General features: G+C 45.7%; 1 protein-coding gene across 2 annotated transcripts in view; it reads right to left on the bottom strand.

The window, feature by feature from the left end:
* The window catches only part of SCAMP5 (secretory carrier membrane protein 5), a 29,193-nt gene extending 10,417 nt beyond the window's left edge, over positions 1-18,776 (bottom strand). Inside the window, exon 1 of one of the 2 annotated variants that reach the window (XM_038581022.1) lies at positions 18,752-18,776. The gene's annotated coding sequence lies outside the window, so the exon portion shown is untranslated. Of the gene's footprint in view, positions 1-11,560; positions 11,701-18,751 lie in introns of those variants that run through there. The other variant, XM_038581023.1, reaches the window with a different exon arrangement.
* Between the last annotated feature and the right edge of the window lie 6,967 nt (positions 18,777-25,743).

The raw sequence follows: 25,743 nt of genomic DNA, 5'->3' as shown, positions 1-25,743 counted from the left end.
AAAATCTAAAAAAATAAAGAAAATGGTCTATGACCAAGTACTAAGGTAATGCAACGCTTAAAAGTTCAGTAGAAATTTCTATCAAGGTTAAAAGCAGGCAAAATGAATCTGTGGTGTTAAAAGTCAAGATGCAGGAGAGGAAAAAAAAACTAAAGTCAAGATAGTTTTACCCTTGGGGGAACAGGGAACATACACAGAGGTACTGGTGATGGTCTGTCCCTGGGCCTGGGAGCTGGTTACACAGTGTCAACTTTGTGCAAATTCATCAAGCATGAGACTACACCCTTCTGCTCAGGGTGTGATCCCGGTTCAGGATCGAGTCCTAATCCCAGAGTCCTGATCCCGCATCTGGCTCCCTGCGAGGAGCCTGCTTCTACCTCTGCCTCTCTTTCTGTGTCTCTCTTGAATAAATAAATAAAATCTTTAAAAAGAAAAGAAAAGACATCCCCTTACACAGCTGCATTAATTGTAGCACTGTTTGTAACACCAAAAGATTGGAAACAATTTACACATCAATAGGGGATGATGAAATAAAGGGTACAATCATACAGTGGACTGTTCTGCAGTTTTTAAAATGCTCTGCAAAATAAAATAAAATAAAATAAAATAAAATAAAATAAAATAAAATGCTCTGCAGCTATATATCTATTTATTTTTATTTTATTTTTATATTTTTTTTTCTCTGCAGCTATTTAAAAAAAAATACTGGTGTGGAAAGATCTCCACCATTACTAGTTGTTGAATAAATGACATAAATATAGAACAGTCTAGTCTAGACAATAGGCAAACAAAAGACAAAAGTCAAAACAATATGCTATCTTTTATAGTAAAAAAATAAAAGAGGGGAGAGGAAAATAAAAATATTTTTTTTCCTTTTGACCTCAACAATCCTACTTCTGCTTATTTACCCACAAATAAGAAACAATAAATACATGTCATTCAGTGTGACTCTATTTTGCAATAGCAAACTGTTGGAAGTGACCTAAATGCAACCATTTGAATAAACTGTGGTGCATCATTCAATGGAGTAGCTGTAAAAAAGAATGAAGAGGATCTCTATTAACTGCTGTAGAACAGTTAAATGAAAAAAAAGCAAAGTACAAATAAGTATAAATAGTATGCTACCTTTTATGCAAAAAGGGGAAGGATAACATACAGACAAAGCTGCTTATTTTTGCAAAAGAAACACAGGAAAAGTAAACCAGACACTAAAAAAATGGTCACCTACGTGATGTCAGGGCTCAGATGACTAATGAGACTTCCCTGGGTAAAGATTAATACATACTTTTGTACATATAATATCTAAATACTCAAGAACTTACACCAGAATGAAAAGCAAACCCTAAAAATGAAATAAACAAAAGCAAATGAAGTTAACTGTACAGGAAATTGATAACACGACCACATAGAAAAAAGAACTGGCCAAATAACTTGATCAGAGCACTCTGTGTTCTCTTAAAAGGATATATCTTAAGGATAAAAATAACTGGAAAGAAAGCTTAAGGGGGGGCACCTGGGTGGCTCAGTGGTTGAGCACCTGCCTTCAGCTCAGGGTGTGATACCAGGGTCCCGGGATCGAGTCCCACATCAGGCTCTCCTCAGGGAGCCTGCTTCTCCCTCTGCCTGGGTCTCTGCCTCTCTCTCCGTGTCTCTCATGAATAAATAAATAAATAATCTTAAAAAAAAAGAAAACGAAAGTTTAAATATAAGCAGGTTTACTGTTACCGCTGTTACAGTGCGGTGATGCTGAAACTTTGTCATGTGTATCATAGGAGAGAGCACGAGTGTACAGGGTGGATATCGTTGGGACGTGGGTTCTCACTGTTAAAACATGGAGAGAGAATATGCAATGTGGGAAGGTAAGAGCCCTATGATGTTGAATTCGAAATGGAGGAATCAGTATGTACTCACGGCTTAAAAAATATATACGGATGGTCTCAAGCCAGGACAAGGAAATACCAGGAGAGCCTAGAACATCTTGTGGTACCAGAAACAAGTAGGTATTCAACAAATGGACGCATGTCAAAAAGACACCAGTTTGAGGGGATCCCTGGGTGGCGCAGCGGTTTGACGCCTGCCTTTGGCCCGGGGCACGATCCTGGAGACCCGGGATCGAATCCCACATCGGGCTCCCGGTGCATGGTGCCTGCTTCTCCCTCTGCCTGTGTCTCTGCCTCTCTCTCTCTCTCTCTGTGACTATCATAAATAAATAAATAAAAATTTAAAAAAAAAAAGACACCAGTTTGAAAGAGCTACCACCAGCCAAATTTGATACAATTAAGAGTCTCAAAAATAATGATAGTAATATATGACATCCTGAATGTTAAACAATAATCCATGATACACCAAAATGCTCTCAGGAATTTTCATTTGATGGTGGGGATCATAGGTGATTTTTATCTTCTCCATTATTCCCCTATGTATTTTCCAAATTCTCTACAATGGATATATACTACTTCCTCAATAAGATAAATAGTATTTAAAATACAAAAGTTGGGGATCCCTGGGTGGCTTAGCGGTTTAGCACCTGCCTTTGGCCCAGGGCGCGGTCCTAGAGTCCCGGGATTGAGTCCCGCGTCAGGCTCCCGGCATGGAGCCTGCTTGTTCCTCTGCCTGTGTCTCTGCCTCTCTCTCTCTCTCTCTCTATGTCTATCATGAATAAATAAATAAATAAATCTTTAAAAAGTATAAATAAATAAATAAATAAATAAATAAATACAATACAATACAAAAGTCAAAAATAAATATCACTATTTTGTGGTGAAAAAAAATAATAATCCATGAGTCCAAAGAGACAATCTTATTTTTTAAAAAGAGAGGGAATGGGCAGCCTGGGTGGCTCAGTGGTTTAGCACCTGCCTTCAGCCCAGGGCCTGATCCTGGCGTCCCGGGATCGAGTCCCACGTCGGGCTCCCTGCATGGAGCCTGCTTCTCCCTCTGCCTGTGTCTCTGCCTGTGTCTCTGCCTCTGTGTGTGTGTGTCTCTCATGAATAAAGTCTTTTAAAAAAATAAAAAATAAAAAGAGAGGGAAGAGTTCTTCTTTGCAGAAAAGTTAGCCATAAATGTAGGAGTGACAATTAGAAAATCTCCCAGCTCCACCATCACTAATGTAACCGCTGATTCAGGCAAGAATCCTCAATGGCTTCCAAAACCACTGGACCAGAGACTATGGGGAGGAAGAGTCACGGTCACAAAGTACCAGCCCAGCCCAAAGGGGACTTGCTAATTACAAAAGGGAACAGGTATTTTTATCGTGAAAAAAGCTGGCAGATACAACCTTAAGTGATCACACTTAACATCACCAATAATGGGACAGATGAACATTATGGCCTCCCAGTATGATGTACCAAGGATGCACTATCACCTATGTAGTATTCCTGCCCCAAAATGTTTAACTTGAATCCAATCATGAGAAACAAACGAATTTAAGTTGTGGAGCATTCTAAAAACTAAACTGGCCTGGAGGTGCTTGGGTGGTTCAGTCAGTTAAGCATCCGACTCTTGCTTTCACCTCAGGTCATGATCTCAGGGTCATGGGATAAGGTCCTGGGACTGAGCTCAGCAGGAAGTCGGCTCGCTGCTAGTCGGCTTGCTCATCTCCTTCCGCCCCCCTCCCCAAACACTAGCTCTTTTAAATAAATAAATCTTTAAATAAATAAATAAATAAATGAGTGACTATTAAAAATTAATAATAATAATTCATAAAAATAAATGAAAACTAAACACATCTGGACTGTTAAAAAATGCCAACATCCAGGGGCACCTGGCTGGCTTAGCCAGTGGAGCAACTCTTCATCTCAGAGTTGTGAGTTCAAGCCCCCCACTGGATATTGAAGTTACTTAAAAATAAATCTTGGGTGCCTGGGTGGATCAGTGGTTGAGCAACTGCCTTTGGCTCAGGTCATGATCCTGGGGTCCTGGGATCAAGTTCCACATCAGGCTCCCCCATGGAGGGCCTGCTTCTCCCTCTGCCTGTGTCTCTGCCTCTGTCTCTGTGTCTCTCATGAATTTTTTTAAAAGATTTTATTTATTTATTCATGAGAGACAGAGAGAGAAAGGCAGAGACACAGGCAGAGGGAGAAGCTGGCTCCATGCAGGAAGCCCAATGTGGGACTCGATACCAGGTCTCCAGGATCAGGCCCTGGGCCGAAGGCAGGTGATAAACCGCTGAGCCACCCAGGGATCCCCAAGCACCTAATATATGTTAAGCAAATACTAACAGATCTGAAGGGAAAGGTAGACAGCCACACAATAATAATAGAGGATTTCAATATCCCACTGTCAACAATACCTAGATCATCTAGAGAGAAAATCAACAAAGAAACATTGGATTTGAACTATACTTTATACCAAATAGACCTGACACACATCTACAGAACATTCTGTCCAATAGCAGCAGAATACATATTTTAAGTACGAGGAACATTCTCCAGGATGGCTCATATGATAGGTCACAAAAGTCATGGCAATTTTTTTAAAAGATTTTATTTATTTATTCATGAGAGACAGAGAGAGAAAGGCAGAGACACAGGCAGAGGGAGACGCAGGCTCCAGAGAGGGAGCCCGATGTGGGACTTGATCCTGAGACCACGGACCACGCCCTGAGCCAGGGGCAGGTGCTCAACCACTGAGCCACCCAGGCGTCCCAATAAAGTCTTTTTTTAAAAATCTTAAATAAATAAATAAAATATTAAATAAAAGATTTAAATTAAAATCTTACATAAATTTTTTTTAATTTAAGATTTTATTTATTTATTCATGACACACAGAGAGAGGCAGAGACACAGGCGGAGGGAGAAGGAGGCTCCATGCAGGGAGCCCGATGTGGGACTCGATCCCAGGACCCCGGGATCACACCCAGAGCTGAAAGCAGAGGCTCAACCACTGAGTTACCCAGTGCCAACAAATAAAATCTTTTTTAAAATGACAACATCCGGGATCCCTGGGTGGCGCAGCGGTTTAGCGCCTGCCTTTGGCCCAGGGCGCGATCCTGGAGACCCGGGATCGAATCCCACGTCGGGCTCCCGGTGCATGGAGCCTGCTTCTCCCTCTGCCTGTGTCTCTGCCCCTCTCTCTCTCTCTCTGTGACTATCATAAATAAATAAAAAATTAAAAAAAATAAAAAATAAAATAAAAATAAATAAATAAAATGCCAACATCCTAAAAGATTTTTTAAAGTAAAAAATAAAGGATGATCTAAACTAATGGAGACTAAAGATCTATGGCAACAAGAACCAACGCAACGTGTAAGTAAGCCTCGATTGGATCCTTGTTCAAAGGGGAAACACTATAAAGGTCATCACTGGGATGAAAAGGAAACTAAATAATAATTATTGTGTCGATCTTTACATTTCTTGGGTGTGATAATTTAATTGAAGTTTTACAGGAGAATGCCCTTATTCTTAGCAAATATGTATTCAAGGGCTTAGGAGTAATGTGTCATATGTCTGAAACTCGCTTCAAATAGTTCAGAAAATAAAAATGACATAGATACAGAATCAAAGCAAATGTGGCAAAAGTTAACAAGGTGTGAATCTAGGCAAAGCAATATAAATGTCCCTTCTACTTTAGTTTGGTGTAAAAGTTTTCAAAATACAAAGTTGGAGAAGAGTATGAATAATGTCAGGAATAGATTATAAGGAATGAAAAAAATGCATAAGTCCATGGAGATACCCAAAAGAAAAGGAAGGAAAGAGAATGTTCTAATAAACATAAATGGAATGACAATTTTTAAAAGTCATTATCTGGGACGCCTGGGTGGCTCAGTGGTTGAGTGGCTGCCTTTGACTCAGGGTGTGATCCTGGGGTTCTGGGATCGAATCCCATTATCAGGCTCCCTGCAGGGAGCCTGCTTCTCCCTCAGCCTATGTCTCTGCCTCTCTGTGTGTCTCACGAATAAATAAATAAAATCTTTGAAAAAAAATACAAACAGAAAATAAATGAATGAATGTATGAATGAATGAATGCCAGGCAGAAGAAGATGAGCTGGCAAAGAATGAGGAGAGCAGTCACTGAGGCAGGAGGAAAATCAGGAGCATGGAGTCTCCAAAGTTAGGAGCAGACAGTGAACAAATATGACAGATGCCACTGAGAAGTCTGGCATGAGAAGGGCTAAAGACTGGTGTGTGTAACACTCAATAACAGCTAGTCATCTATGCCCCGGGCAAGAATTGTTTTGATGGCCACAGATGGGTGAGGGTGGGCAGAAGTAGAAGTCAAATTAGAGCTAGTTGAACACACAAGCTGAGAGCAGGCATAGAAAGCTCTTTGAAGAAGCCTGTCTAGGAAGAGAAGAGAGACAGGTACTACGTAGGTGGGCTATGGGGTCCTGGGAGGGCTGCAGCTGCTGGGTGTTTAAGATGGAAGTAAGCTAGAGATGGGAAAGATCCAGGCAAGCTGCAATGACAATAGAAACAGAGGTTAACACAGAGCAAGCCCCTAATAAAGGGAGAAGGATGAGGTCCAGTGCCGGGAGGTGGGACAAGCCTCAATACTAGCAAGTGGGAAGGAAAACATGATGCAAACAGATGTGGGTTTGAGGCCTTGGAAAGGACAGTGAGAGTCCTGTGTATCTGCTTCAATTTTCTTTATAAAAGAGGAGACAGGATGGGATTGAGAGGGAAGAGGGAAGAGTGGAGAACCCAGTTAAGTCAATGGGCAATTATAACACAGCCTGAGAAGTGTCGTGGAAGAGCAAGTACAAAAAGCTGTGAGAACACAGAAGAGCCCCTCCCTGGTCTGTCCTGGAGGAGCCATGGAGGGCTTCAGAGAAGACCTGAATCCTGATGGATGAATAGGAGTCGGCCAGGGAAAGACAGGGAAACAAGTGTGGAAGTCAGGACAGCGATAGCATGGCATATTCAAGGGACTGAATGAAGCTCAAAGCAAAGGGAAGGAAAGAAAGGCAAAAATCATGTTGAAAGGTAGAAGGGCTGGGTCATCCTGGCCTTGAAGGCTATGGGCAGAATTTGGGCTTTATCCTCAAGAGTCTTGAAAGCCACTGAAATATTCTATTCCTCTCCTCTTTAAAAAAAAAAAAAAAATAGCCTCATGGGGTGACTGGGAGACTCAGTCAGTTAAGCATTCAACTCTTCATTTTGGCTCAGGTCATGATCTCAGGGGTGTGAGACTGAGTCCTGCACTGGGCTCCACACTGGGCCTAGAGCCTGCTTAAGATTTTCTCTCTCTCCCTCTACCCCTCCCCCCAAAAAAATAAAAACAAAATTAAAACCAACAAAAAGAAAGAGCGCCTTGTGTTAACTAGCTATAATTTAAATAGAAACTAAAAATATGTATATATAGTCTCATAGGTTTTTTTTTTTTTTTGTAGAATGAAAATGTTTTTAGCTTTGTATAAAAATATTTGGGGGATCTCTGGGTGGCTTTGGGGATCCCTGGGTGGCTCAGCGGTTTGGCGCCCGCCTTTGGCTCAGGGCGTGATCCTGGAGTCCCGGGATCAAGTTCCACATCAGGCCACCTGCATGGAGCCTGCTTCTCCCTCTGCCTGTGTCTCTGCCTCTCTCTCTCTCTCTGTGTGTCTCTCATGAATGAGTGGGTGAAATCTTTAAAAAAAAAAAAAATTTGCAAGTTAAAAAAACAAAGTGTATAAAGTTGAAAATAAAAGTTCTTCCAAATCTACTTCTCAAAGGCCATCTCTTTAAAAGATTGACCTCTAGATTTCTGTTTTGCATATATGACAAAAACAAGATCATTTTGTACATGCTGTTTTACAACCTGTTTTTTTCCACTCAACAATATCTCTTGAAAATTTTTCATGTTAATGATACAGGTTATCTCAATATTTTTAATGATTGATCAACTGGATCGACAACATCATGGGCCATGGAGCGGTGAGGTGTGTCATGGGCTATTTGGCAGTTTAGAGGTCACAGCTTCAGGAAGTGGTAGGGCAAAGGCCAGCTGCCAAGAAATGAAAACAGGAAAGAGAAGAAGGGACAAGTCTAGCAGACTCATCTTTCAGAAAAATTGCTGAGATTTTAATACACACACACACAAAGATTATCAGTGGCAACACTGTAACACCATGTGCCAAAGAATGAATAGTAGTCATGTTTGGATAATAAGATTATAAGTTATTTGTTTTCTTTCCTTCTATCTTTGTTTTCGAAAATTTCTACAATGGTCTCATATCACTTTTTTTAAAAGATTTTATGTATTTATTCATGAGACACACACAGAAAGAGAGGCAGAGACACAGACAGAGGGAGAAGCAGGCTCCCTGCGGGGAGCCCGATGCGGGACTCGATCCCAGACCCTGAGATCACGCCCTGAGCCCAAGGCAGAAGCTCAACCACTGAGCCACCCAGGCGTCCCCTCATATCACTTTTGTAGTAAGATACAATAGGTTTTAAACAGCAGCAGCTGGAGGAGGACATAGGGTTAGAAAGGTTTTTCCAGATAGGATACTTGAGTATATATATTTGGAAGTGGGAGGAAGGCATCAGGGAAAACAGTGGCAGATACAATAGAGAGTGAAACAGCTGATGGACACTGGGACCCCAGAAGACAGAAGGGCCAGCATCCATAGCACAGAGTAGACAGCCCTTCTTCCACTGGGATTGAACAACCAAACTCAAGAAATGGAGAAACGTGGGCACAGTCCTACCTCCCACACACCCACCCAACTCTCCTCCTTGGGAGCAAAAGGCTTTGCGAAAGTGGTCCAGTTTGGGATACTTCTCCACAAAATGGAATGGGGAGCTGATGGGAAGAGGGGAAGGGTTTCTAAAGTGACAGAGGAACAGCTGAGGCTGGAGACCATGCACCGACATAGAACCAGATTGCCCTGGTATGTGATAGCACCCAGAAACTTTTGTGTTCTGAGTGTAGAATCCAGAAATGGGGGGTCTGCTGCTGTAGTGGGACACACAGACAAAGTGGTATGGCTGTTGAGGCATGAACCAGAGAATGGTTAAAATCCTGGACCCTGGGGTCCAGGAAGGACATGGAAGGTGTAATGCTCATGGAACAGAGGAAATGGAGGTACCAGAGAACTAGAGGTCTCCTTGAGATCACAAAGCAGATAAAATGAAGTTGGGCCTGACGGTGCTCAGAGGATACTGTAGTTTAAGATTTTAGAGGTAGTCACATGCCAATGATGGCCAGATTCAAATGTGGCTGGTAGAAAGGATGGTAGAAGGAAGCAATGGAGTGAAAGACTGTGGCCCAGCACTAAAATCCTCCATAAAAACAAGGAGGAGGGAGGCAGATAATAACTTGGGTTGTGGGATGGGATGCCTGGGTGGCTCAGCAGTTGAGTGTCTGCCTTTGGCTCAGGGCGTGAACCCGGGTTCCTGGGATTGAGTCCCATTTGGGGCTCCCGGCAGAGAGCCTGCCTCTCCCTCTGCCTGTGTCTCTGCCTCTCTCTCTGTATCTCTCATGAATAAATAAATAAAATCTTAAAAAAAAAATAACTTGGGTTGTGGGAGAGTCAAAGGAGGAGACTCCAACCCTGCTCCAGCCTGACCCCCATCCTACTCCCGGGGTTTCTCCCAAAGGTGTGCCCATGGTTACAGAGAAGTCAGTGTAGCAAAGTATGGATGACTCAGTGCAGAAGCCAGAGCACAGAGCAAGGCTGCTAAGACGGAAGTTCCCCACTCTTGCTTTACCTCTGATCCGCTTATCACACCCCAAGCCCACATCCCCAGCCCTAAAGTCCCAGAACTATGAATCATCCTCAGAAAACAGCACTCTTCTGGCATGTGGCTGTCACTGTCCTGTGATGCCTGTTCAGTACCCCTGCTGATCCTGAGCCTGGCTGGCATTTTAGGCATCTGCCTTCGGCTCAGGTCGTGATCTCAGGGTCCTGGGATCAAGCCCTGCATCAGGCTCCCTACTCAGTGGGAAACCTGCTTCTTCCTTTCCTGCTCCCCCTGCTTATGCTTGCTTCTCACTCTCAATGTTAAATAAATAAGTAAAATATTAAAAAAAAAAAAAAGACTTAAAAAGCCTCCCAAGGGGTGGGAGTGGAGCACCTGCTGCCCTTCCCCCATCAGGCTAAGCCCACAAACTTCTGTCAACCCTGCTGTACCATGCTTCCTCCAGGAAGCCTTGAAAGATTCCAGGCTATCAGTGGGGAAGGAAGCACAGCCTGTAGAGGAAATGCTGTGGGGAGGGGGCAGAGAGAGGGGGAGGAAGGCGAAGGGAGGAGGGAGGAAAAGAAAATGAAGAACTGGGAGGGACGCTCTAAACTAGATCAAGCAGCTTCCTCAAGGGAGGACAGTATTTAGTCCTATTATTTCTTCCCCAGAGAAAGGTGCTGGCAAAGAGCCGCCCAAAAGGGGAATCAACTTGTTCAGAGGTAGCTGGCCAGCCAGGGAAAGAGTTAAAGAAACAGCGGCAGAGCCCAGAGCCCGAGGCCCCTCTCCAGAGTTCTCTTCCCCGATCCCGCTGACTCTCCACCGGGTTTGCTACACCCGCGACCCTTTCTTCTGTGAAGAGAGACATTCGCCAGAGACATCCTCTCTCAGCTCCAGGGACTCTGCCTTCAGGCTCCCGAAGTACACCCCGGTCAGATCTAAACTAGCAAGTTTTGTGAAGCCCCACACAAAATCCCCCTTGGCAGTCATGCCCCTGCAAGAACCATCCCCCTCTTTCAGGGCCCTGTGCCTGTACAGGTAGAGCAGGTAAGGCTTGGATCCTTTCAGAGTCCCCCTGCCCCATGGGCACAGGCACAGAGCTGGGGTCACAGGCGGGCTCCCCTCTTAGCCCATACCACTCCCCTGGGAATGCCCTCTGGACTCTCCCCCCAACCAAATCTCCCCTCCCCCAGGAAGTCCATTCACTGGCTCTTGCCTCCCTTTCTCCTTCTGTCCCTGGGAAAGTCGGCCAGGCCCTAACTGATCCCCCCATCCCGGAGCTGGGGCATTACGAGATGGTGAATTCTCAGTAGGAGTCCCTCCTCGGTTTCCCCAACCCCCTGCCAGGAGCTCCTCGGGGCAGGGACCGGGATGCATCCCCACGCACCTCACCCCCCTCCTCATGGTCACCTCCTGCCAACACGGGAACGAGCTACCTCGGCGTCACCCCTCCAAAACCCCGGGCTCCGGCAGCCAGTGCACCCATCCCCCGCCGACTAAAGGTCGGCAAAGCAAGGGAGGAGACCGTGGCGGGGGGGGGGGGGGTGCACAGGCTGGGTCCACCTGCAAGCACCCACAGGAGGCCACCGTCACCCCGCCGCCAGTCGCGTGCGCCATCCCCCAGAGGAGGAGGCCGGTTTCCAGGGAACGCCAGGTGGGGCTGGGGGGGAAGGGGGCCCGAGCCCAGGCTCCAGGGTCTGACGTCACCCAAGACCCAGGTTCCCGCTGCGGGAGCCGGGAATGGGGGTGGTGGGGGTTGGGAGGCCCGGGGCCACCTGGAGCGATCTTCTCCCGCCCCCGACGGGGAAGGTCACCTGGAGCCCACCTCTCCAGCCGCTCGGCCTGCCCTGCCCGCCAAGGTGGCGCGGAGGGGGGCCCAGCGGGACGGGGGTCACCGCCCCTCGCCCTGCGCCCAGCCTCCCTGGAAAGCCCTGCCCCCGGCCTGGAGGCCCAGGACTCACCGCCGCCGCCGCTCGGCTGCAGAAAGGCCGCGGCGCTGCGCCTGCTCAGCCTGCGACGCGGCGCGGAGCCCTGCCGGGAGCCACTCCGGGGCTGGGGGCCGGGAGCGCGCGCTCCGGGAGGGATGCTCACGTGCCCGCGCCGCCCGCGCCCGCTGCAGCCGCCGCTCTCGCGAGACTCCCTCGCCTCCTCTAGGGCCGCCGCTCCTGCGCTCGCGAGAAGACAGGCCCGGCCGCCCCCGCACCTTGCGGGAACTGTCCGAGGTGCTAAGTTCCCAGGCACCGCCCGATCCGGCAGTGAGTGGGCCCCGAGAGGGCGAGGGTGCACGGAGAGCTAGGGCCGGGAGAGAAAGGCCCGGAGCTGGTAGCCTGGCACCTGTAGCCAGAGCCTCAGCTTCCAAATCTGTAAAATGGGGAGAATAACCTCCACGCCACTCCGAGGGACGTATCAGAAAGGAAGAGCTTTGCGAGCAGGACACCTGATGAAGCTCCTTGAGGTCCACAGGCCCGAAGTGGCAAAGAGAGGATGGAGGGTGAAAAATCATAGACGAGGGACGCCTGGGTGGCTCAGCGCCTGAGCATCTGCCTCCAGCCCAGGGCGTGATCCTGGGGACCCAGGATCGAGTCCCACGTCGGGCTCCCTGCATGGAGCCTGCTTCTCCCTCTGCCTGTGTCTCTGCCTCTCTGTGTGTGTGTGTTTCTCATGAATAAATAAATAAAATGTTAAAAAAAGAAAAGAAAAGAAAATCATAGACGAGGGGCAGCCTGGGTGGATCAGCGGTTTAGCGCCTGCCTTCGGCCCAGGGCGTGACCCTGGGGTCCCGGGATCGAGTCCCACGTCGGGCTCCCCGCAGGGAGCCTGCTTCTCCCTCTGCCTGTGTCTCGGCCTCTCTCTCTCTCTGTATGTGTGTGTGTGTGTGTATCGTGAATAAATAAATAAAATTTTTTAAAAAAATCATAGACGAGACAGAGACAAGACATATGGAGAATGGACACATAGATCTATGGAAATATGGAAATAGGAAGACAAGAGAAGAGCCACCAACATAGAGACATAGAAACATGGAGAGACAGAGAGAGAGAAATGCAAACAGATCAAGATTTGGAAAGAAAAAAAGATATGGAAAGATAGAAGAGAGAGGGAGAACGTGATGAAGTGAGAAAGAGATGAGAAATAGGGACAGGCAAGGTACACAAAGGAATAGAAAGACAGAAGTTTAGCAAGACACAGAAAAAAAGAATGAAAGAGACTGTAATACGCAGAGATGAACACCTAAAGAGAGTAGAGACTAGGGTAAATAGTTAAAAGCCCAGAACTAGTGACAGTGGAGAGACCCGCTTGGAGAAATGGGGCTGAGAGTGAAAGACAAGCTTTTATTGTGAACAGTGTTTATGTTGCAAACCTCCTGTGGAGACCTCTAAAGCCAGGGCCACCCTCTGTCCTGCCAGCCAATGGCTCCTGCCCTCCACAGCGCCCTCCACTCACACCATCTTGGGCCTGGAAGGGAGCCTCAGTGGGTGGGAGACACTGAGGGGATTCTTTGCCCAGAATAAGGGCCTATTGTCTGGCTCTAGCCTGCTGCGAGTAGGGCCACACTCCCACAGCTGGGATGGAAAGGGGGTGGGAGTGAAGAAAGGCAGACAAGAAACAGGGAGAGGGAAGGGAAGGGAGGGAGTCTCAGGGGCTATGGAGAGTTGAGTAGGATGCATAATCTAGCCACCAGGCCAATCAGGAGCGGAGAATCATGTGATAAAGGGAAGGACACTGGGTTCTGCTGTTAGTCCTGTCCCTGGTTCACTCATATGGTCAGTGCTCTCCCCCTGCTATAATGCAAGCTTTAGCAGATTTACAGAGCCTTAGGGAGGACCCAATAAGATGAGGAATGGGAACCTGAGGACGTTTTCAAACATGGCTCCTACAGGAGAGATGTTGGGAGTCCATGTGAGCCTCAGGAAAGATATAGGGGTTGACATGAGCCTTTTGGAGAGGGGTCTGAGGTCCACATGGAAATTTACAGGGTAGGGAATCCTGGGTGGCTCAGTGGTTTAGTGCCTGCCTTCAACCCAGGATACGATCCTGGAGACCCGAGATCAAGTCCCACATCGGGGTCCCTGCATGGAGCCCGCTTCTCTCTCTGCTTGTGTCCTTGCCTCTCTCTGTCTCTCATGAATAAATAAAATATTCTTTAAAAATAAGTTTACAGGGTGTATGTCTGGATTCCACATAGAATTTACAGGAGATATCTTGTGGTTCCTGTGGGTCCTATGGGAGAAATGTTTGGGTTCCCAACTGATGACCTCAGATGATTTTTCTTCCCCAGTTAGGAGATTCAGAAGGGCTTCTTATCTGTCCAACAAATAAGGCAGGAAAAGCATCCAGGCCCAAAGTCATAAGCCCATCTCTGTCCCAGTGGATTACACCTTTGGAGTGTGGGTAAATGGGAAGGAACAATGTTGTCAGTGATAACAATCATTTAAACATACTTTTATTCAATAAGCATTTGCTGATCACCTACAATGGGTGGTTAGAATATGGACTGACGAAGCAGACTGCCTGCCTTTCTCCAGCTGTGTTAGTTTGGTCAAAGTACTCATTCTTACTGAACATTAGTTTTCCACATATATAAAATAAAGCTGGTGATAACAGGACCTGTATCTAGGTTTTCTGTGACAATGAAATGAATTAATACATGTAGAAACATGAAACACAAAGACAGTACCTAATACACAGTTAATAAGTGCTTGTTTATACTATGTGCTGAGCACTGGGAACATGTTTTTCTCATGGTTAGGGGCAGGAATGAAAAAGCCTGAGCCAAACCATGCTATAATGCATTTAAAGCTTCTCACATATGGCAATTGTCACATGCCACTCACCAAAGAATGTCATAGGGCTAATGCATGAGAGACAGAAGATACGCTCTCTCTAGAGGATGCAAGGCATGACAGACAGTGGGGACATCTAATTGCAGGGAGGGAGCAAGTAACTGGGAGCAATAATCCAATCACTCATTGGGCCAGCTCCAGGCTGCTTGGCTTTTCTTGCCCAGCTATGGTTGAATGAGGCAGGTCCACCAAAGCACCTCTGGGATAGCACCTGTTACAGGCCAGTAAACAACTGAAAATAAAAGAGGATTTTTCTAGCATTTACTAAACCATTAATATATCTGAGTAAGATGTTAAGCCTCATGACTATTCCATGAAGTTGTGCTATTATCCCCAATCTGTACATGAGGAAAGCGAGGTTCAAAAAGGTAAAGTGATCTGCCCAAGGAAATAAAATGGATGTATCTAAGACATGGAAGAACCAGTATTTTTAGGTTGGGTTTCCTCAGAAGCAGGCACTGAGATAAGGATGTGAGTACAAATGGTCTTTTTGAGAGATGATCCCAGGAAGCTCTAGTAGAAGCAAAGAAATGAATGGAAACCAATTCAAGGTACAATAATGAGCAGGTTACCACTGTGGGCAATGGTGGCAGGGGTGGCAGGCATCCTACTGGGGACCTCTGAGACACAGTGCACAGTACAACACAGCTGTCCTGCCAAGAAAATGAGGAAACTAAGGATTGAGAACTGCTCCTAGCACTTCCAGACTTTCCTGTGTGCCTTCTGAGCAGAGAAATCCCTCAGGCAGCAAATCCCAGGGACTTGCAGTAAGAAATCATCAAAAATGGTTAAGGAAGTATGGAGAGAACACTATGTAGTAGCATCTACTACAACCAAAATCTAAACTCAGTCTATCTGGCTCTCAAGCCACATCATGCTGCCTTCAAGGTAACCCATTAGTCCTTGAAGTTTGCAATATGGAGTCTCCTTTCTTAAGAAAGAAGCTCCTACTCCCCATCCCACCCCATGCTTCTGGTCTCGTGAGATACCAGCTCCCTGACACCTAGCATATATGCTTGATCACGCAGCACTGCATATACGATGACACACATTCTTGCCTGCAGAACCATGGCACTGTCAGAGCAGTTCATCCAGTCCACTTACTACCAAGGTGGGGAACCCGCAAACTCAGAGAGTTTACCGTAGGTAGGCCCCCTGGACAGTGCCTCTCCCCCTCCACACCTCCTCCCTACCACCCTGCTCCCTATATTTGTCTTCTCTCCCCCACCAAACTGGAAACTCCACCAAAGCAACCCACAGAATGGGAGAGAGTGCTGACAAATCACATATCTGATAAAAGATTTGCATGTAGAGTATATGGAGAATTCACAAAACTCAATAAAACAATGAGGGGACACCTGGGTGGCTCAGTAGATTAAGCATCTGCCTTCAGGTCAGGTCATGATTCGCAGGGTCCTGGGATTGAGCCCCGCATCATGCTCAGTGAGGAGCCTACTTCTCCCTCTGCTCCTCTCCCCACCCCCCCTCTCTTTCTCTCATATAAATAAAACCTTTTTAAAAAATACAATGAAAAATAACTCACCTTTAAAATGGGCAAAGGATCTGAATAGAAATTTCTCCAACGAGGAGACACCTGGTTGGCTCAGTCAGTAAAGCATACAACTCTTGACCTTGGGGTCGTGAGTTAAAGCCCCACATTGGGACATAGTGCTTACTTGAAAAAAGAAAGGAAGGAAGGAAGGAAGGAAGGAAGGAAGGAAGGAAGGAAGGAAGGAAGGAAGGAAGGAAGGAAGGAAGGAAGGAAGGAAGGACGCCTGGGTGGCTCAGCGGTTGGGCGCCTGCCTTCAGCCCAGGGCATGATCCTAGGGTCCCAGGATTGAGTCCCACATCGGGCTCCCTGCATGGAGCCTGCTTCTCCCTCTGCCTGTGTCTCTGCCTCTTTCTCTGAGTCTGTGTCTCTCATGAATAAATAAATAAATCTTTTTTTAAAAAAGGAAGGAGGGGATCCCTGGGTGGCTCAGCGGTTTAGTGCCTGCCTTTGGTCCAGGGCGTGATCCTGGAGTCCCGGGATCAAGTCCCACATCAGGCTCCCTGCATGGAGCCTGCTTCTCCCTCTGCCTGTGTCTCTGCCCCCACCCCTCTCTATGTCTATCATGAATAAATAAATAAAATCTTTAAAAAAATAAAAATTAAAAAGGAAGGAAGGAAGAAAATTTCACCTAAGAAGATATACAGATGGCTGATACAAGCACATTAAAACATACTCATCGGGCAGCCCAGGTGGCTCAGTGGTTTAGCGCTGCCTTTAGCCCAGGGTGTGATACTGGAGACCTGGGATCGAGTCCCACGTCGGGCTCCGTGCATGGAACTTGCTTTCCCTCTGCCTGTGTCTCTGCCTCTCTCTCTCTGTCTCTCTCTCTCTCTCATGAATAAATAAATAAAATCTTTAAAAAAATACACACATCATCATTAGTAAATTGAGAAATGCAAATCAAAACTACAATGAAGCACCATTGTGCATCCACTAGAATAGTTATAATCAAAAAGACAGATACTAAGCACTGACAGGGATGTGGAAAAATTGGAACCCTCATACTCTGCTGATAGGATTGTAAAATAGTGTAGCCACTTTAGAAAATAATCTGGCAGTTCTTCAAAAAGTTAAACATAGAGTTACTGTTTGACCTAGCAAGGTATAAACCCAAGAGAAATAAAAACATAACTTCACAAAAGACTTGCAAATTGGTTGCAACTTTATTCATAGTAGCTGAAAACTGGAAACAGCCAGCAACAAGAGAATGGATAAACAAATTATTATATATTCATACAATATAATATGACTCAAGGAGAAAAATGAATGAGCAATGGATACATGCAGCAATATAAATGAATCTAAAATACATTATATTAGGCAAAATAAGCCAGACAAAAAAAAACAAAACAAAGCTATACTATATGATTCCACTTACATGAAGTTTAACAACAGGAAAGTTAATGTGATACAAATGAACCTAGGGGCTGCTGATTGTGGGGTGGGTGGGAGGGGCGAGTTGACTGACTAAAAAGAGAACAATTTTTTCTGGGGCGATAGAAATATTCTAGATCTTGTTTTGGGTCGTAGTTACAAGTAATATAAAATTATCAAAACTTATTAAACTGAAAACTGAAGATCTGTGTACTCTATTGTGTGTAGGTTATAACTCAGTTTTGTTAGCTTGAAAAGATGGGGATCACTGGAACAGCTTGAGTGTAGGAAACAAGTACAATTCCCAATCCCCAACCTCTTGTGGGTGTCACAGGCCCTAGTCCACGGTGGCTTCTCAGTGCTTCCTTCCTGCTCCCAGCAGTGCCTCCGATGGACCACTTGGGGGCAGCCACGCCCGCAGTGACTAACCCTGGCAAGAGCTGCTTGGCCACCAGCCTGGTTGCTCAGCAGGCAGCAGAGCTGGGTGCGGGGAGCCGGATGGCCTGTGCAGCTCATGTTCATCGCCGCCACCTTTTACAGTCTAGCCAGAAGCTCTGAACATGCAACACCTACTGTTTACTTGTCGAATTAGCACAGAATTGCCCATCCAAACCTGACCCCACTAACTGCAGGCATAGCACGCCCGGGGGTCCTCAACTTTCCATCCTCTGTCGCTATTGTTCCTGCCCACAGCTGAGCATTGCTCATGGTGTTCCTTTGGCTAGCTGATTCTTACTCATCCTTTGAGCGCCCATGTGAGTCTCGGATCCTCTGGACACCTCCCTGGACTAGATTCCTCAGCACCTTCCTTCCTCATCACCCAGGGCTGTATTATTACCTTCGTATCTGACTCCCCATCAGACAGTTCAGGGCCAGGGGTGAGGGAGCAGGCCGTCCTCTGTGTTGCATACCCTCATCCCACTGCTAGTCTCAGGGACAGTGGACCTCAGTTGAGTAGTGTGTTTGGTAAATGTTTAACAATCGGCTCTTCAGGGAAAAAAAGTACCAATATATTTATTATAAACTTTACTGATATAAAGGATGTGGAACACACAACTTATACATAATAAAATATACAATACAGTTTATTATCAATTCCATAGAGCCAATCAATCCTCAAAGAATGCTTTCATTGGTCTTTCCTTTACTCCTGTTTCCATAACCTATAGTTACAATTGATGAATGAATGTGATAATTAACAAATAAATAACAATATGTCAAACTCTGTGTTTGTAGTGTTTGCTAATTTCTGTGCTGTAAGTACATCCCCCATGGCTGATTTCAAGCTACTAACATGATGTTACTAAATGCTGGGTCCGGCAAAGAGGCACCACAGCATACTCTTATATAGTGTTACTGCCACAGCGATACAAGAAGCGAACCTTAATTCAAGAGCATGTGGGCAGCGCAGGTGGCTCAGCGGTTTAGCGCCGCCTTCAGCCCAGGGCGCGATCCTGGAGTCCTGGAATCGAGTCCCGCGTTGGGCTCCCTGCATGGAGCCTACTTCTCCCTCTGCCTGTGTCTCGGCCTCTCTCTCTTTCTGTGTCTCTCATGAATAAATAATAAAATCTTTAAAAAAAAGAGCATGAATAGTAAAATGTCATAAAGTTATTAGAAAGCGATGAGTTTTGAATGATGAGTTTAATATTTTCTTTTACTGCAACAAGCTTAATTGTAAGCTGATATAATTAAATTTTTAATAATGGTTATAGTTGAACAGCAGATTACAAAATTGAAATTTTAACAATTGGCTCTCATGGGCCAGCATGAGCTGCTTTTAGCACTCATATTAGGCTTTTCACTATTGATTTCAAAGATCTGTCTGCTTTATTCTTTTGTTTGTATATGCAACTTCCTATGAAAATAAAAACATGGTTATGCATATGCCTCCAAAAATCATCTTTCTGGACCAACCAAAATAATAACCAGTTAATATCATACATGACAATCCTCAGAATATTTTTGGTTATCACCAAACTCAGAGACTTATAGCCCTGGCCTTGTCATCCAAAGGCAGAATGGGCCACTGTGATGCTAGGCTCCCTTGTATACTTTGACTCAGGGTTCCCTGGGTTCAGGCCTCTCACCTCTTCCCAACCCTCATTTCTCTCTGGAACCCCAATTCTGTAGCGTCCCCAATTAGCCTCTACTTCCTACTCTCTCAAACATTTTTGTCTGAGAACAATTTTACTTTTTTTTAAAGATTTTATTTATTTATTCATAGAGCCACCGGGGCTGCCCCAATTTTACTTTTTTTTTTTTTTAAGATTTTATTTAGGGATCCCTGGGTGGCACAGCAGTTTGGCACCTGCCTTTGGCCCAGGGCGTGATCCTGGAGACCCAAGATCAAATCCCACGTCAGGCTCCCGGTGCATGGAGCCTGCTTCTCCCTCTGCCTATGTCTCTGCCTCTCTCTCTCTCTCCTTGTGTGACTATCATAAAAATTAAAATATATATATATTTTATTTATTTATTCATGAGAGACACAGAGAGAGGGGCAGAGACACAGGCAGAGGGAGAAGCAGGCTCCCTGTGGGGAGCTCCATGTGGGACTCGATCCCAGGATCCTGGGATCATAACCTGAGCCAAAGGCAGATACTCAACCACTGAGCCACCCAGGTGTCCCCATTTTACATTTTTATAATTATTTTTTTTTACATTTTTATAATTATTTATAACACCATAGAACTTTGTAAACTTGAGTTATTTACCAATATTTACTATATTATAAATTAAAACCAGTAATTTAAAACTTTTTTCTCCATAATTTAATTTAAAATAACAATGACAGGGGCACCTGGATGGCTCAGTTGGTTAAGTGACTCTTGATTTTGGCTCAGATCATGATCTCAGGGTCTTAAGATCAAGCCCCATGTCAGGCTCTGTGCTGGGCACAAAGCCTGCTTAAGATGCTTTCTCTCCCTCTGCCCAACCCCACCTCATTCATGCATGCTCTTTCTCTAAATAATAATAATAATAATCATCATCATCATCATCATCATCTCATTACATGGTAACATTAAAAAATTTATATTTTCCAAAACAAACACACATATAAAAGTAGTGAGAAGTATGGCACTGTTCTACAATTTTGCAGATCTCTTTAATATCTGGATTCATAGAAGATAACTGAAGTCCCATATCTGCTTCTGCATTTATTATTATTTTTTTAATTATCATTTCAGTCGGGGGAGGAGGCAGAGGCAAAGGGAGAGAGAGAATCTTAAGCAGACTCTATGCCCAGTGCAGAGCCCAACAGAGGGCTCGATCTCACCACCCTGAGATCATGAGCTGAGCTGAAATCAAAAGTCGACTCTTAACCAGCCGAGCCACCCAGTCACCCCTGCCTCTGCATTTAATCTGTTGAAATATCATATCATGCAATCTTTGGAAAATTCCACTGAACCTTTGTGAAATAATAAGAATGAAAAAGGCAAATAATGTATTAGTTTGTTATAAAAAGTTTTGACCTCTGGGGATCCCTGGGTGGCTCACCGGTTGAGCTCCTGCCTTTGGCCCAGGGCGTGATCCTGGAGACCCAGGATCAAGTCCCAAGTTGGGCTCCCTGCATGGAGCCTGCTTCTCCCTCTGCCTGTGTCTCTGCCTCTCTCTGTGTGTGTCTCTCATGAATAAATAAATAAAATATTTTTAAAAATTAAAAATAAATAAAACTTTTGTTTTTTTAAATATTTTATTTATTTATTTATGAGAGACACACACAGAGAGAGGCAGAGACACAGGCAGAGGGAGAAGCAGGCTCCATGCAGGGAGCCCGATCCGGGACTCCAGGATCACACCCTGGGCCGAAGGCAGGCTCCAAACCGCTGAGCCACCCGGGAATCCCCTAAAAAAACAAAAGTTTTAATCTCACAGCTCTCCCTCCCCTCTCTCCGGCCAAAGGAAAGGTCTTAAGGACCTCCAAAGATCCCTGAATCACACTTTTAGAACCACTCGCTGTTCCAGACCATGTCTTAGGGTGGGATGCTGACTTTTCACACTCAAAGAAGCCCAGCACTCGTTCATTCGACAAATACTGTGCACTGAGTATCAGACACTGTTCTTGGGTGCTAGAGATGCAGCTGGGAACAGAACAAAGTTCCTGCCCTCACAGAGCCTACATTCTAATGGGAGAGATTGAAGGAGGAGGATTGTTATTTTAGGGTGGTCAAGGAGGCCTCTTGAAAAAGGTGACATCTGAGCAGAGCCTGCCAACTCTGAGGGAGCTGGTGGGATGCACCCTCCAGGCAGAAGGAGCAAAAAGTACAACAACCCTGATGCACAAGTATGTTCGTAGTGTTGGAGGAAAAGCAAGGAAGCTGGTAGGGCTTAAATGGGATGAGTGAGGAGAGCGGAAGATGAGGTTAGAGGAGGGAGGAGTGCTCAGACTCTGGGCATACTTTTTTTTTTTTTTAAAGATTTATTTATTTATTTATTCACAAGATACAGAGAGAGGCAGAGACATAGGTAGAGGGAGAAGCAGGATCCATGCAGGGAGCCTGATGTGGGACTCGATCCCGGGACTCTGGGATCATGCCCTGAGCCGAAGGCAGATGCTCAACCATTGAGCCACCCAGGCGTCCCGACTCTGGGCATACTTTAAAGGGATAATGACATGCATGAATCCATGCCCTTCTTTGAGGCGGCAGCAGGTTATATTCTCCAAAAAATGGCCACAGCAATATTTCTAGCCCCACATGTTCTCCCAGAACATTGCCATGTCCTATCAAGAAGTAAAGCGTACTTCCTTTCTCCTTGAACTTGGGCAGGGCTCAGTGACTTCCTTGATAACCAGAATGTGGCAGAAATGACATTGTGTGACACCCAAGGCTAGGTCATAAAGCACAACATGGTTTATGTCTGCTTCTCTCTCTGTTACTAGATACTCACCCTGGAATCCAGTCACCATGCTGTGACGAAGCGCAAACTAATCCAAGCAGACAAGACCACATGGAGAGGCCCACACGGGGATCTGAGGCTTTCAGGTGACAGCTAGCAGAACCAACAGACAAGCAGGTGAACAAAATTTCAGATTATTTCAGTCCCCAACCTTCAAGTCCTCCAGCTGAAGCCACAGATATCATGGAAAAAGAGAGAAGCCATTCATTGCTAAGCCCTGCTCAAATTCCTAACTCACAGGGATGCCTGGGTGGCTCAGTGGTTGAGCGTCTCCCTCTGCCTATGTCTCTGCCTCTCTCTCGGTCTCTCATGAATAAATAAATACAATCTTAAAAAAAAATTTCCTAACTCACAGAATCTGGAAGCATAACAAACTATTGCTTTACATAAAGACGTTTTGGATAGTTTGTTATGCAGCAATTGGTAACTAGAACAGAGGCCTCTTGCCATTCTATGTGACCTTTCCAAAGTACTAATCTAATAATATAGGCCTGATTAAAATCCTTCAATGACAGGGCCTGATCCTGGAGACGCGGGATCGAGTCCCGTGTCAGGCTCCCTGCATGGAGCCTGTTTCTCTCTCTCTCTCTCTCTCTCTGTCTCTGTGTGTGTGTCTTTCATGAATAAATAAATAAAAATCTTTTTTTAAAAATCCTGCAATGAAAAAAAAAAATCCTGCAATGATTTCGTAGGCTAAAGTCAAAGGTGGTGATCCCACCAAGGCATTAAAAAAATCTCAGCAATCACTCGGCCTTCTTCCCTCCAGGTTATAACTGCGCAGCTTTGAGATTCAGGCTGATGGATGGTAGTCCCAAAAGCAGATTAATAAGAAGGAAGTAATAATAGTCTGGCATGGGCAGTGCCTAGTTCCAAGAGAACACCCAGGGTCTCCTTTCCTGGCTATTCCCCCACCTCTTCCTCCCACCATAAAAAACAAAACAAAACAAAACAAAACTCCTGGTCCATGAGGGATTTCCAGGTGAATTTGTTAAAAGTTTAAGTAGAAATCGCAACTGTGAGCCACACAGACCTGTAGGTAAGTGTGTTTTAAAGTATGAGTTACTTGATGTGTTAGACTGTCCACAGAATGGCCACCATTTCTACAAAGGCTCCCATGGCTGTATATGAAGGTCAGGCCTTCCGCTAAGAAGTACAATTTCCCTACAACTAGAATCCAGGCTGGATATTTATCTTGGTTTGACCAACAGACTGCAAGGGAAGTAATAATGTGTGGCATTAAGGAAGGCTTGGGCCTTGCAAGGCATCACGGCCCCCACTGTCATCTTTTGGGGATCATGCCACTCAAGAAATAAGCTTGAGACCATGTGGAGAAAAGCACAGCCTGCAGCCCTGGCCATTCCAACCAGCCCAGCTCAGTCACCAGACATGTGAGTGAAGCCACCTGTGGTGTTCCAGCCCCAGTCGAGCTCCCAGCTGAATGCAAAGGAGTGACCCCAGCCAACATTGTGGTACAGAAGAACTGCCCTAGCAGAGTCTAGTGAAACCTACAGAGGCATTAGAAATAATAAATTATTATTTTTAGCAATGATGTTGTAAAGTGATTTGTTACCCAGCAATAGGGGGCTGAAACAGGTTGATAACATTTTTAAAACATGAAGCTGTCACATAAAACCATGACATTTTTTGGCTTGTTTTCTTGAAAACACTTGGTCTTCAGGGCAGAATCTGAAGGATGTGCACCCCCAACCCACAGTGAAGACATGTGGGCAGAAAAGACAACTACTTCAGAGATCTGCCTGTACCCATGACCTCTCCTGGAGGAGGCAGGAATGATGGGGGCTAGTGACACCCACTCACAACTCTATTACTTTTTCCGAGGCAGGTTCACCAGGAAGGCCATTAATCAGCAAATATACATAATTTCTAGGCAGAGGGAATTCTCCCTAGAAACTCTGCAAACAAAATGATGTTCTTTCCCCTGATGAACTACATACAATTTATCTTCCGGGACAGTATGTACAGGGCACCTTGTGACTTACTTCGAACAATAGATGGCAGGCACACTTGGTTAACTTCATCTTTTGCTCAAAGGAAGGAAAGACATAATTAATTACCTGGTGGTAACAGGGAACCCTCATGGCCATAAAGGGGATTTGACCAAGCAGCTCCCTGAACTGGAAGGAGCCGCAATTCATCACCTTGATTTGGGGGCTCTGTTCTGGGCTGGTAGGTAGGATGGGGGATGAGGTGACAGGGGTCTTAGATAAAAAGACCCGTTTCTATTCTCACCACCACAGAGAGGTAGGGAAGGGACAATTGCTTGGAAGAGAGGTGATCCAGGGAAGAGAAGACTGTTTCCTGGCATCTTCCCAGGGCTCCAGACCCTGCCTGCCTCTACAGCAACAAAATGATACGGTTTCTCATAAGCCTGACTCTAACAGGACGTGATGGGAGAAGGTTCTGTATATGTGATATTGAGAAAAGCTGAGACAGCCACTCCCCATTGAAATGAAGCCAAAAGTGTTAAATCACACACAAGCAAATTAAAGCCACTGGGCCCGCATTCCTGCCTAACAGCTGGGGCCCGACAGTTCTGGCTGCCTCATGGAGGTGAACATTCTGTTCTGCCTATGTTGTTTGCTTTTTTGTTTTTACCCCACCTTCCATCTGCCCCCAGCTTTACTGCTCAGTAGCTGAGTACGCAAAGGGTTTGTCCTGTCTCTCAAAAGTAAGAGTAATGATCCCATAGCAGTACTGGGGGTATAACCTGAGACAATTCCAAGAGGTAAGTACTATTACCACTTACATCCCCATTTCCATTTAACAGGAGATGAAAGTAAGGCACAGAGAAGTTCCAAAGCTTGACCAAGGGCACAGCTAGCAAGGGGCAAAGCTAGGATTCAAACTCAGGCAATGGGCTCCAGAGTCCACACTCTTAACCACCCCACTAGCTGCTTCTGGGTGTTGGATGGGCAAGCATTTTATAACTTGTGGGAAAACTCAGTGCACCCCTGATGGATAGTTTTAATTCTAGGAAGGGATAAACTAAGCACCCTCGCTCTATCCCAGGTCAGAGCTGGAAAAGGAAGAGCAGCCCTGGTGCCCTCCATCCCAGGCGGAGGAGAACTCTACCCTGGAGTTCCAGGACCTCCGTTATGGATAACTAGGGAGGCTGATAGTTGATGGCTTTCAGCCCTGCTGCCCCTTCCTCCTCCAGGAGGGGTCTACTGCCAGGATTAAGAGCAGATTCTGGGGATACCTAGGTGGCTCAGTCAGTTGAGCTTCAGACTCTTTATTTCAGCTCAGATCATCTCAGGGTTGTGATATCGAGCCCCACATCGGACATGTGCTGAATGTGGAGCACGCTTAAGATTCTCTCTCTTCCTGGATGCCTGGGGGGCTCAGCGGTTGAGCCTCTACCTTCGGCTCAGGGGATGATCCTGGAGACCCGAGATCGAGTCTCACATCAGGCTCCCTGCATGGAGCCTGCTTCTCCCTCTGCCTCTCTCTCTTTCTC

This window comes from Canis lupus, chromosome 30, assembly GCF_011100685.1.
Source record: "Canis lupus familiaris isolate Mischka breed German Shepherd chromosome 30, alternate assembly UU_Cfam_GSD_1.0, whole genome shotgun sequence".
Classification (NCBI taxonomy): domain Eukaryota; kingdom Metazoa; phylum Chordata; class Mammalia; order Carnivora; family Canidae; genus Canis; species Canis lupus.
This window is presented reverse-complemented; position numbering and strand designations above follow the sequence as displayed.